The 14,927-nt window shown below is 36.7% G+C and overlaps 1 protein-coding gene across 7 annotated transcripts in view; it reads right to left on the bottom strand.

Moving 5' to 3' along the window:
• The window catches only part of Slc4a7 (solute carrier family 4 member 7), a 100,274-nt gene that overhangs the window by 77,546 nt on the left and 7,801 nt on the right, over window positions 1-14,927 (bottom strand). The gene's annotated exons all lie outside the window — the stretch shown is intronic.

Genomic DNA, 14,927 nt, shown 5'->3' with positions numbered 1-14,927 from the left:
TCTGGTCTGGTTTGTGCTAAGGCACTATTAACTGTACCCACAAATGCTTCTGCACCATTTGTATAAATTTCAATAATGGAAAAAGGGCAAATGTCATTGTGTTATTATGGAACTAATTCTGATCTTGCAGATCCCCTGCAAAGACTTCAAGGACTCCCAAGGTCCAGGGCTAGCACTTTTGAGAACTACTGTAAAAGAATACAGATTTCTAACACAGGATTAAAGAGTTGTGGGTGAATTATATTCTTTTTATTTTCTCTCTGTTGGCTGTTCTATGAATATTATTATTGTGTACAGAAAGACAATCAAGATTATAAACTATGCCAGGTGTGGGGGCACATGCCTGTACTCCCAGTGGCTTGGGAGGCTGAGGCAGGAGGATCAAGAGTTCAAAGCCAGGCTCAGCAAAAGCAAGGCACTAAGCAACTCAGAGAAACCCGTCTCTAAATAAAATACAAAATAGAGCTGAGAATGTGGTCAGTGGTCAAGTGCCCCTGAATTCAATCCCCAGTATCAAAATTAAAAAAAAAAAAAAATTATAAACTATTATTTGTTATACTGGGTTTCTATAAAACAATAAATTTATTGAACATCTATCAAGTTCAAACACTATGCCAAATATCATCATATATGTTCTGACATACATGCTAAACCTCCAAATATTTCATGTAATACTCTCAATTCTGACTAAAGGTCAGAGAGATTAAATAACTTATCCAAGGTCCCACAGCTACTACATAGTGGGTTTAGAATTCAAGCCCACTCTTCCTCAGATCATGATTTCTCTATTTCCAACTACATTTAATGAAATTTAAGAAAATTGTATTTCTAACTACAGGGTTAAAACTGGGGGGATGTAGCACAGTGGTAAAGCACCCCCGGGTTTAGTCCCCCATACTAAAAAAAAAAAAAAAAAAAAAAAAAAAAAAAGTCTAAATTAAAATATGCTAAGCTAAAAATATGCTCTTCGCATTTGCTCACACAAATTTGTTCCTTTGTACCATCAAATCCTACATTTTAACAAAGCAAATAAAGGGCATTTCCTACAGAAATATCTATATCCCACAACTAAAGTCAACTACCGAGGTCAGAATTTAGGCATAAAGAGAGAACACCAAGTTCAAAAAAAAAAATTCATAAATCGCTGGAATAAAGAACAAGCAGCTCCTGAGCAATCCAGCCCATATCCTCACACCTGCATCCTTGTCTAGTTTATCAAAACTCAAGATAGCCACAGGCATCTGGGGGAACCACTCCCTTATGAAGTGTGCACATTAAAGACTTTGGTGACCAAGAAATGATCTTACTCTCAATAGGAAAAGGCAGGCTCCTGGGTGGTGACTAAAGATGCTAATGAGAAATGCAAGGTAGGAAAAGCATGATTAGAAGAGATGAGTGCAACAAAAATGCACAAGGAACACTAGTGTGGAACTGCATAACCCGGCCCTGACTCCAGTTCCTTCAGGCCCCTTGCTACAGTTCCCCTGCAGATGTCAAAAACCCAGACCAAGAAAAGGCAACTCACTGAGATAGCCCACACCCCACTATCAAGTGTGTACTACTTTTCCTTCATAATAAATCCCTTGCTCTGCTACTCAAACTCAACACATCCTTAAATTCTGTGGCATGGCCAACAACCTTTCACCATGTTTTACCTTGGAGCCAACAGATCATGTCCTGAATCCTCTGAAATCAGGAGCCAAAATCCTCTTAGTTGTTCTTTTCAGGTATTTCATAAGAAATGAAAAGCTGACTAACAATGTAACATAAATGGCTATTATTCAAACCCAGGTTCTGACTTCAAAGCCCATGGTGTTCCAAAAAGTCAAATACCCTCCCCTAAATTAAACTACACAAAATTGTATTTGCTCTACATAAAATTTTATTTATTCACACGTCTGACTGGGAGAATTATAATAAAACATAAATAATTCAATCACAAAAATCTTCAAAGTTATTTTTAAATACTTTAAATCTATTAACCGTAAGTAACACATAATATAATTAAAATTATTACCATAAACTCCAAAAATGTTAACACAATAAGCCAGCATAAACATAATAAACATGGAAATATTATCTTAATTTGATTTCCACAGATAAAGCTGAAGCAGTCAAAAAAAGAAAAACCCTTGTAAAATAAGTAGAAACCTGCCTCATTTTACAATCTATGTTTCAGTGAGGAACACTGCCAGTCCTCATCCCTTACATGGTTAAATATCACTGTTGAGTTCACATTGCTTAATTTGGGCAACCATTTCAGTTTTTACCACCACTAAAATTTAGACTCCATCATGTAAGACCACCACCTAGTGGCTATTAGGAAAATGATTTTTTTTTTTCCTCTGATGCCTGCTCCAACCCAAGGAATTCTAAGTTTGAAAAAGCTCTGTGGCAGTTGCTGTAAGAAATATGGACATTAAATTTCATCCAGAAAAACTTAAACCTTACAAAGGCAAAGTACTGTTAACTATTTCACTTATCTACAAGTTGAATTCGGGATACAATAAAGCTGTGTCATTTACATGAGCTTTTTATATGTAACACTGAATAATGTATTAGAGTGAAGCAGATTTACAGCAATTTTTAAAAGTTGTTTCACATGCCCACAGCACTTTTTTTCTTCTTTTTGGTACTGGGGACTGAGCCCCAGATCTCATACATGGTATTTAAGCACCCTACCTCTGAGCTAAATTCCCCGTCCCTCTATTTTTCTTAAGAATAATACTTCAGAGGCTGAGGTGTATCTCAGTGGTAGAGTACTTGAACAGCAAATGTAGTAAGGCCCTGAGTTCAATCCCCAGTATTGTAATGATGATGATGATGTAATAACAAATATTTCATACTGAAATACTACAGACAGATGACAGAGTTCAATTTACATTTCCATTGAGAAAATGCTTAACTTGCAGCATTCATACAAGTTTATTATAAAGATGTAATTTTATCTAAGAAATTACAAAATAACCTGGCAAGAATAAATTAAAATTGGTTTAAATATGCTATTATCAAAGTCAAAATATGGCTTAATATTGTAAACTCAGATATATTTAAACTCAGGCTTTCAGTAGAAATGAGCTCTCCCTCACTTCCTCTAAGGCATTCAAGCCAGTAAAGAGTGACTAGCTCTAAAAACTTATTCGTGGTATTACCTATTTTGAAACCTTTGCCCTTTTTGCTCTATGATTCTTGATTCTAATCCTTCAGAACAAGGCTTTTCAGATCTCAGCACTACTGACATTTTGGACTAGGTACTTCTTAGCTGTAGAGGCTGTACAACTATAGGATACCTTGTAGGATGCTGGGTACATCCCCTCCACCTCCTGTCCCTAACCACACACACCCAGAATCACCACTTTAGAAATAACTAGGAAATAGTACTTCTAAGTTTCTGAGGAAAATTTTTAAAATACCGGGTTCTTCCTCAAATGCCAGTATGAACATGCACATAGGCAAACATTAACTAAAGCCTTCATGCATCCTTTTATAAAAGCTAAACTCAGCAGACTGAAATACATCTTAAACTTGCATTTAAGAATTTTACTGAAAATACCTGTTCTCTGTGCACAGCAATCTCAATGATGTCATACGGATAATTTTACTCTATAAAATACTCCTAATGCAGTTTTAATAAAACACTTTAGACATATAAAAGCAGGTTGGAAATCCTTTTTATATGCACTTTTAAAACATTACAAAGTAAGTCTTCCAGGTCTTACTTATTCCCTAAACTTTCACATTTCAAAGTAGCAAAGTACTTCTACATTTATTCACATATGCCTCCTGAGAAAATACTTGGGCCAGGTATTTTATTTAACATTCTCCCAAGTTGGGATAATCTGAAACTTTCCCAATATTTTCCATACTTGTTCTCAAACAACAGATATTATTTTTATGTAATCAGTGATATTGCCTAACAATAATAACCAAATTGATGCTTAAAGAAGTCAGGCAATGGACTGGGGTTGTGGCTCAGTGGTAAAGTGCTTGCCTAGCACGTGGAGACAATGGGTTCGATTCTCAGCACTGCATATAAATAAATAAAATAAAAGTCCATCAACAACTAAAAAAATACTTTTAAAAAGGTCAGGTAAGTTTAAAAATAAAATAAAATTACTGGAGGTCATCAAGTTAAACATGAAAGATTTGAGTATGGGTTTCTCTTCCCCTCGTGATATTCACTAACATGATACCAAAGTAATTTGAAAAGAATAAATTGACAAGGATAAAGAATAGAAATTATAAATAAGGAATTTCATAAAACCTTCAGAAAATGTAAAGTTAATGTAGAACAGCTATTGCGCTTGGGAAAATCAATAGCAACTTTAAAGTTAGAGGCTTTTTCTACAAAGAAATTAAGTAGAATTTCAAAAAGCAAAATCAAAAGACCAGGTGTGGTGGCACACACCTGTAATCCCAGCTACTTGGGACAATGAGGCAGGAGGATCACAAGTACGGAATTCAACTTGGCAATTTGGCTAGACCCTTTCTCAAATTTTCAAATAAAAGCTGGGGATGCAGTTCTGAGGTTGAGCACCTCTGGATTCAATCCCCAGAACCATCAAAAACAAACACCTTAAAATGAGGAAGGATTTATTTTGGCTCAAGGTTTTCAGTCACTGTGGGCCTGTGTCGAGGCAGAACATCACCAAGTGGTGAAGTGGTGAAGCAAAGCTCTCACCTTGAGGCAGCCAGGAGGCGGCGAGGAGGGAAGGGGCCAGTGTACCAATTCTCCAAGGGTGCACCTCCAGTGACCTACTCCTCCAAACAGGCCCCTCCTCCTAAGTATCCAACACCTCCCAACAGCACCCCAGGCTGGCAATGCAACCTTTATATATGGCCTTTGGAGGACATTTAGGCTCCAAATCAAAACATCAAGTTTAAAAATGCTGCACTGCATGAATTTTTAAGTGATTACAATAATATACATATTTAAGGAACAATTTCTAATTAACAACCCAGGGAATATCTCCACAAATTATGGGAAAAATTGTAAATGCAACAAATTGAGGAGATCCTACCTTCATAATATGCATGGTTTGATACTTTTAAATTAGTATTTTTCAGCGTTAACAATAACAAAAAACAAGATTAAAGTCTGTTTTCAAAAACATTATATTCGCATAAAATGAAAACTACATACTAAAAAATTATACCTATGTATTATTTAATGCAATCTGTCAACCAGTTTATTTTGGCTGCAGATAAAATAATATGTTCTAGAACCAGATTGACTAAAGTCAAATCCTGGCTCTTTCACTCACTAGCTAGGTAGATCACTTAACCTCACTGGATCTCAATTTCCTCATCTGTAGATAGTAACAATATTTGCAAGTGATTGCCTATAAAATCTACAAGATATTGAACATAACAAGTTTAGAAAAGTTCTAAAAAGTGCCTTCACGTTTTAATAATGGCTGTGTATTCATTTAAGCCACCACCTCATGAATTCTAAGAGGAAGCAATCAAAAATGCAGCTTGCATAAGGACCTGGTTCAACTCCCAGCAACATGGGGAGAGGGAGAGGAACAAACACCTGTGAAATATAATCAAAACCTGAGTATAAAGATTTAGCATCAATCCCCCACCCCACCACACACGCCCAGATACTGGGTTTTGAACCCAGAGGTGCTCAACAATTGAGCTACATCCCCACACCTTTTTATTTTGAGACAGGGTCTTGCTAAGTTGCTGAAGCTGGCCTTAAACTTGCAATTCTCCTGCCTCAGTCCCCTGAGTTTCTGGGATTATAGGTGAATGGCGTAGTGCCTAGTTAGTGCCAACTTTCATGTCACAGGCTTCTTCAATGCAAACGTTCTCCTAGTTAATTTATATAAATGTGCATATTACTAAAACTATAATATGCATTATTTTTTTTGTTGTAGATGGACACAGTATCTTTATCTTTTTATGTGATGCTGAGAATCGAACCCAGAGCCTCACACGTGCTAGGCAAGTGCTCTACCACTGAGCCAACACCCCAGCCCCAATATGTATTATTTTAAATATCCATGTTGTATTTGCATTTTCAGCCAATTCTTCAGCTAGATAAAATATTTAAGTGTAATTTATTACTACCTGAATTATTTGGATATTTGTATGTTGATGAATATATACATACACACACACATATATGTATATTTATAACTATCCTTCTATAAGGCATTTCCATTTGCTCCCTTATTTACTCAGTCATCCAACAATATTTATCAAGTGCCAAGATACAATGTTCCAGAAATGAGAAAAAGTTCAGTATGTTCTAATAACTAAAATAAATTGCATATAATTGCAATGTCAAACAGGAGGGAAAAGTAGTACAACAGAAAGAGATGCAGAAAGGAACCAGTGCAGACCTTTCAGGACTTGGGAGTGCAGGCTCATCCTGAGAGCAATGGACTGCAAACAGGGGAGTGATAAGCAGCACGGTGCCTCTGCATGGCAATAGTGTAGATAATTATGTGTGGAAGCTGGAGGACAACTAGAAAGTTACTGCAGTATTCCAGGAAAAAAAGAGGAATAAACTAGGCCTAAACCATGTGGTCAAAAGACTTAAAGAGAAGCAGACTGACTCAACATGGTTAGGATGCTGAATATACTGGATTTTGTGTTTGGATAAAGGGAGAGGGAAAAAAAAAAATCAAGGATGCTGCTCACATTTCAACCACTGAACAACCAAGTGGATAGTGGTTTTATTCAGAGGTACGAAATGCAAAAAGAAGAGAAGGTTTGATAAGTTCTGTTGAAGATATGGTGAGATAGCCAGGATAGGGATGGAGAACCTTTCGGAATTTCTTCTGATTCTAAAGCAGGAGGAACGCTGAAGTAGGTGAAATATTTACCAGGATTGAGGAGTAAAGGGAAACAGCCTGAAGACAGCGGAAACATTTAATGCAGAAAACAGGAGATTAGCAAGACACAGTTAGAATAACTACGTTTGTGTTGTGCCAGATGAAAACATGAATTTGCAGGGTCAATCTACGACACTATGTATGACTTAATTTTTCTGGCTGTTTTGAGCAATCCTCCCTCACAAATCTAATTATTAAGGATTAGGGACTTACTAAAATGTCGACTATAAATAGGCACAATGATTAATGACCTCAAATAACAAGAGAAAGACAGAAGATAGGACTATGAATTCTGAGCTAGACAGGGAAGAAAGTGGAGGCAGCAGACAGGAAAAAAAAAGAGTAAGTGATTAGGCAGTCCTAAGGTTCTAAGAATCACAATTACTGCAGTAGTAAAGAGGGGTGAATGAATCCCAGGGACATTAAAAGACTAATAAAGGAATTTTATGGAGTCTATGCCCACAGATTTGGTAACTTAGATGAAATGGACCAATCCTAAACAATCCTTGAGAGACACACAAGGAAAAAGAGATAATCTGAACAGGCCTCCTATCTAGGAGAAGGAGTGAATGAATAATAAATAACTTCCCTTAAAAAGAAGGCACCAGGCACAGATGGGTTCACTGGTGAAATCTGTCAGACATTTGAGGAAGAAATGATACCAATTCTCTTCAGTTTCTTCCAGAATACAGAAACAGAGGGAACATATATTATTTAGATAGGAACTACTTAATCTGCAATTATTTTGGGACTTCTGAGCTATCTTTTTTGTCATTTATTTTTAGTTTAATTCTCTGGGAGCATATTTTGTATGATTTCTATTGTTTCTGTTTCTATGTGTTTATGGTCTAAAATGGGTTCTGCCTTGGTGAATGTTCCATGTAAGGAGAATGTATATTCTGCTCTAGTTGTATGAAGCATATTAAACATGTCAACTAGATCAAAAAAAAAAAAAAAAAAAAAAAGAGGGGTGAGGGGGAAAGTAGAGTGTAGTCAGACCAACCTGGATATCTAAATTTAAGAATAGGGATACAGAGGCACTCCCAGGAGATAAGACCAGGGCAGTGCGGAATGAAAGTGCCCTAAGAGGTGAGAAAATCAACAAACTAAAAGGATGAGATAGAAAGTAAGATGGGTCACTCACAAGCACTCTTCAATAACCCAAGACAGTGACAGGCCTTAACCTGGTAAACCTACAGAAACACCGAGAGTCATATGTCAACATCTAAGACCAGGAATGAACAGTAGTAGTGAGATAGATATATACAGTCCTAATACTAGGTTCCATTGAAAACTTCTCCCACAGTCATTAAAAGCTCAAACACACTAATTATACTTGAAAACCTCTAAAAGGAGCCAAGCACAGTGGCACACGCCTGTTACCCCAGTAACTTGAGAGGCTGAGGCAGGAGGATCACAAGTTAGAGGCTAACCTCAGCAACTCAGTAAGACTCTAGTTCAAACTAAAAAATAAAAGGGGAGGAGGGGGATGTAGCTCAGTAGCAAAGTATCCCTGGGTTTAATTCCTAGGACTAAATAAACAAAGTTGAAATGTTATCATTTTTGCTTTTTATAAACACTTTCTCAATCAACAAATTTACTCCTCCAATCAGATTTTTCTACTTACTGTAGATATGGGGAAAAGCAGTCATTCCTAATCACCTGAAATTCACTGCCAACAAAATACAATCTCAACCCCTATATGAAGTTCACAATCATAACAGAAAAGCACTGGCACTATAAGTACTAAAACAATCCCTTAAGGCTTATACATTCAATATTCATTACATAAGCTTTTAAAGCAATTTATTGCTAAGTCAGTGCAATTAGCAGATGGTAGTAAAATAAGTTAACATATAAAAATTGAACCAATGACAAGGCATGGTTATGGTGCACATCTGTAAATCCCAGTGACTTGGGAGGCTGAGGCAGGAGGATCCCAAGTTCAAGCCAGCTTCAGCAACTTAATGAGTTCCTAAGCTACTTAGAGCTGGAGATGTGACTCAGTGGTTAAGGGCACCTAGGTTCAATCCCCGGTATATAAAAAAAAATTAAACCAGATGTAAAATATTCAATTCACAAATATAAGATGAAACTATGAACCTTTTCCCAAGTATAATTTATCATGATCATGCCTCAGCAGAGCAACAACTAGGCACTATTTTATGCCTACTCTGCCAAGCATTCTGCTAAGCTCTCCTGCCCCCAATACTCTGTACACTAAATTTTGAAGGCTTAACAGTATTCTAAAAGGTCCGGTAAGATCTCATCAACAAAATTAAGCTCTCTAGCAATCTCAGATATTAAAAAATAGCCTAGACTCAGAAAGCAGTCTGAAGAAGTAAATACTGTGTCCAGAGGGTACACAAGTGAGGTAGTAGATAATCCTTCCCCCGTACTCATTGACGATATGATTTGACTTATCTATAACAAATTTATAGCAGATATATTCAATGAAAAGAGAAAAGTAGTTAAAACAGGTAAGGTTTAAAATGCAGTCTAAAGCTAGTGATCAGTACATTGTTATTTTCAAAAGGAATGACATCCCATTTTAAATATTTTAAAGGAAAATAACTATATTATGCTTTAGGCTTCCAAACATTTTCTCAATTTAATTACAGTCTTTAAAACCTGACACTTAAAGGCAGGGTAACCTCAGTGATAGAATTTTGCCTAGCATGAGCAAAGCCCTGGGTTCAACTCTTTAGTACCACAAAAAAAATAAATAAATAAATAAAAATAAAGCCAGACTCGGGAGGTTGAGACAGGAGGATCACGAGTTCAAAGCCAGGCTCAGTACGAGAGAGGCACTAAGCAAACCAGTGAGACCCTGTCTCTAAATAAAATACAAGATAGGTCTGGGGACTTGGGGACTTGGGGACTTGTCTCAGTGGTTGAGTGCCCGAGTTCAAGCCCCCGTACCACCCCCAAATAAAATGCTTAAATCAATAAACCAGTTTCTAATTCATGCTCACAGAGTTTTTCACAAAATATTTTAATATCAAGGTTTAAAAATAGTCAAGACTTTCTATTCTGTATTTCCTCAACCAATCTGTACACTAATTCCTTTAAAATGTTGTTATGCAGGTTATAAGAGCAAAGGATGATTATTAATATCAAGCTTCAAAAGGAACATATACAGCATTTAATACATATTATTTTCCCTGATCACTGGAAAAAGTCTTATGAGATTAAGTAAAATAGTTCTCATTTTACAGATAAGAAAAGTGAGGTTAAAGATGTTAGATACACAAGGCCACCTGGTGGCAGAATGGAGGTAGAGAACTCAGGTATCTGAAACCCAAACATACACTTTCTACACTGAGGTTGTGCCATCTCCACATCTTACCCTGCTTTGAAAATAAGGGTCTGGGCTTGTGGTTATTGAATTTCCCATTACTGAATAAAAATGACTTAACAAAATAAAATGAAAGACCAAATGAAGGCCAATTTTTAGTTTGAATGAGTCCATTATTCCTAACACAAGGGAGACCAACTTGCCCGGATACAAAAACTTGTAACAGAATTTATCCTGAGGACACTGCTAATGGCATGCGTAAAAATGGATAAGGAAGTTCCTCGTGGACAAGTTATAAGGTCATCTGGGAACCATTATGAGCAGCACAAAAATAAGTACTCAATATTACTGAATGGAGTCTGCTGAGCCAGTGCATTCGCTAGTTCTAGCTCCGGTGCAAACACTCACACATGGACAGGGAAATTGGGGAGCAGACTCCAGGAAGAATAGGGGTCCATAAACCTAAAATCACAAAACTAAAGCACATGAGCAGAAAAAAGTCCCATTATATAAGTAATAATTCAAAATAATACTAATAACACAATTTCAATATAATAGCTGATATATGATTTAGGACTTCGAATCCCTCTTTTTATAATTATAATTATATACATTAAAAGCACTGCTAGGCACTAATCTCCAAAATTTATAAAGAACTTAAAAAACTTTACACCAAAAATACAAAGAACCCAATCAATAAATGGGCTAAGGAACTGGGCAGACACTTCACAGAAGATATATACAGGTGATCAACAAATATATGAAAAAGTGCTCATCATCTCTAGTAATTAGAGAAATACAAATTAAAATCACCCTAAAATTTCATCTAACTTCAATAAGAACGGCTATTATCAAGAACACAGGCAATAATAAGTGTTGGCGTGGATGTGAGGAAAAAGGCATACTCATACATTGCTGGTGGAGTTGCAAATTGGTGCAGTCAACTTGCAGTGCAGAGATTCCTCAGAAAACTTGGAATGGACCCACCATTTGACCCAGTTATCCACTCCTCAGTTTATACCCCAAGGACTTAAACTCAGCATACTACAGTAATGCAGCAGTCACATCAATGTTCATAGCTGCTCAAGTCACAATAGCTAGATTGTGGAACCAACCGAGACGCCCTTCAATTGATGAATGGATAAAGAAACTGGTATATATACACAAAGGAATATTACTCAGCCATAAATGCCAGAAACTATGGCATTTGCTGGTAAACAGATGGAGTTGGGAGAATATCATGCTAAGTGAAATAGACCAAGCCCAAAAAACCAAAGGCCGAAGTTTTCTCTGATAAGTAGATGACAATACATAACGAGGGGGATGTGGGGGAGGTGAGAAGAATGAAGGAACTTTGGATGGTGTAGAGGAAAATGGGGCAGAAGCAGGTAGGGGAAGGAAAGATAGTAGAATGAGACAGTATTACCCTATGTATATGTAAGATTACATGAATGGTATGAATCTACATTGTGTACAACCACAGAAATGGAAAGGTGTACCCCATTTGTGTACAATGAATCAAAATGCAGTCTTTAAAAATAAAAATTTTAATTTAAAAAAAGGGGGGGAAAAAAGCACTGCTAGGGGGCTGGGGCTGCAGCTCAGTGGTAGAGCACTTGCCTAGCATGTATGAGAAACTGGGTTCGATCCTCAGCACCACACAAAAATAAAGGTATTGTGTCCACTTACAACTAAAAAATATTTTTAAAAAGAGGTCACTGGTAGGACTCGGTTGTGGCTCAGTGGTAGAGCACTTGACTAGCATATGTGGGGCACTGGGTTCAATCCTCAGCACCACATATAAATAAATAAATATATGAAGGTATTAAAAGAAGTCATGCTAAATGGAACTGTTGTATAACTAAAAAGAACCAATAAAAGTCACTGCTTCTCACAAAGCAAAAATTACATGAGGATTCATATATATATAAGTGAAATAGTTTTCTAACAACCTAATTAAATGTATCTAAAAACCCGTAAAAATACATTTCATAAAATTTTCATTTTACTGGTGCTCAATACTCACTTGCCTAAAATCTTAGTTTAAAAATGTTAGATAGATTAGGTGGAACAAAATCCCAAGGTCTTGGGAGATTAAGGCAGGAGGATCACAAGTTTGAGGCCAGTTTCGGCAACTTAACAAGGCCTAAGCAACTTAAGGAAGCCCTATTCAAAATAAAATAGTAAAAAGGGCTGGGATGTATCTCAGTGGTAAAGTACCCCTGGGTTCAATCCCAAGTACCCGCCCCCCAAAAACAGTTAAACACTCTTACTTTGGAACTGGGGACACAGCTCACTAGTAGAGCACTTGCATACCATGCTTGAGGCCCTGGGTTCAATTCTCAGCATAGCACCAAGAAAATAAAGAAAAGAAAATTTATTTGGAATCCATCCAAATTGCAAAATTCACTATTTACTACTCAGGGCTCAGTGGAACCAAGGCAGCAAAGATTCTCTTCTACAAGCAGTTATATCAAGAAAGATATTTTTCTCAATGATTAACATTCGAATAAAAGTTATAACTTATTTTTAGTTGATTAAACAATTAATGAGTATGTGATACCATCTTAAGATTCATTTACTGAACAAGTATAATTGCTTCCTGAGAATTAAGCAATGACCCAGGAAAGTTTTATCACAATCCTGAGGGAATCTGGAGGCAAGAGGAAAATTTCATTCAGGTATTAAATGTCTATACTATCAGCAACTTAATTCACAAAAGTTACAGTAATAAGCACTTCTAAATATAGAGGGGAACATCTATATTAAGTTTGGAATTAACTGAGGCAAAAGAGTTTTCTAGTATTATACAGGTGAAATTATGTGATATGGTCAACGTTAAATGATACTACTGACAAAGAGGGATCTTCAAATACTCCACACTAAGGAGAAATGGAAGGTCAGGGAACAAGCAGTGGTTTGGCATCAACCATAGTTGAAGGTCTGGAAATTTTTAGAAAATGCCTCTGTCCATGAGTTCACATCTGTAATACAGGGATAATAATTGCCTAACTGAGATACCTAATAAAATGCATGGCTCAGAGCTGGCTTTCTCTAAAAGTTAGTTGTCCATTCTTCACTGACTTGCACTACAGCAAAGGACAAAACCATAAATCCTAGATTAGCTTTTGCATCAATATGAGAAACATGATATTCCTCCTGCCCAGAACTTGAATGCACAGTAGAGTGGGGTAGCTTTTTCACTGAAATAGCTGTAAATCCAGGACAGAGTGAATCACAATCATAATCCCAACTATTCAGGAGTCTGAGGGAGGAGAATCACTTGAGCTCAGTAATTCTAGACCAACCTGAGTAATATAGCAAGACTCTGTCTTCAAAAAAGTTTCCCCCAATCAATAATGTGAGGACATAGCCTACATATTGGGAGAAAATCTTTACCACATGCACCTCAGATAGAGCACTAATCTCCAGTATATATCAAGAACTCAAAACACTTAACACCAAAAAAGCAAATACCCAATCAGTAAATGGGCTAAGGAACTAAATAGACACTTCACAGAAGAACTACAATCAACAAACATAAAAAATGTTCATCATCTCTTGCAATTAGAGAAATGCAAATCAAAACTAAGATTTCATCTCACTCCAGTCAGAATGGCAATTATCGAGAATACAAGCAATAATAAGTGTTGGCAAGGATGTGGGGAAAAAGATACACTCTTATATTGCTGCTGGGACTGCAGCAATGGTGCAACCAATGTGGAAAGCAGTATGGGGAGTCCTCAGAAAACTTGGACTGGAACCACCATTTGACCCAGCTATCCCACTCCTTAGTTTACACCCAAAGAACTTAAAATCAGAATACTACAGTGATGCAGTCACATCAATGTTTATAGCAGCTTAATTCACATTAGTTAAACTATAGAACCAACCTAAATGCCTTTCAATAGATGAATGGATAGACAATGTGGTACATATACACAATGAAACATTACTCAGCCTCAAAGAAGAATGAAATTATGGCATTTGCAGGTAAATGGATGGACCTAGAGAATATCATGCTAAGTAAAATAAGCCAATCCCAAAGAATAAAAGGCCAAATGTTTTCTCTGATAAGTGCATGCCAATCCAAAGTGGGGGGGTGGGTAGGGAAGAATGAAAGAACTTTGGATTATGCAGAGGGGAATGAAGGGAGAGGTAAGCCAGTGTGGATGGGAAGGATGGTAGAATGAGACAGATATCATTACCCTATATACATGTATGATTACACTACCAACGTGATTCAGTATCATGTACAGCCAAAGGAATGAGAAGTTATGCTCCATTTGTGTACAAGGTGTTAAAATGCATTCTACTGTCATGTATAACCAACTGGAATAAATAAAATTTTTAACTTAAAAAAAAAGTTTCCCCAAGGGGCTATAAAATCTTTGAATATGACTAAGGTTTATATTCAAACTTAAACACAAAAATATTTTCAAGAAAGGGGGAAAAATACCATCGAATTTTTCCCAAAATACTGGCTTCTAAAAGTTGGCTAAATGAACACCCTGAGAGCTTATTTCTAACATCTTTTAACAAAATAAAAAATATTACACATGGTACATATATAACATCATGAGGAATGTATGATTATAGTGATATCTTCCCACAGTACTGCCCAGGGGTACAACCATTCCCGGGAACTCAACTTCAGTGGTACCCTTTGGAGCAAAAACAGGAAAACCACGTGAATGGTGCCCCATACAAATGGGCCACGGTAATTTCGACCAATGTAGTAATCTGGGCACACTCATGATCCTCAATCCAAAAAAAGTACA

Source organism: Sciurus carolinensis, chromosome 17, assembly GCF_902686445.1.
Source record: "Sciurus carolinensis chromosome 17, mSciCar1.2, whole genome shotgun sequence".
Classification (NCBI taxonomy): Eukaryota; Metazoa; Chordata; class Mammalia; order Rodentia; family Sciuridae; genus Sciurus; species Sciurus carolinensis.
This window is presented reverse-complemented; position numbering and strand designations above follow the sequence as displayed.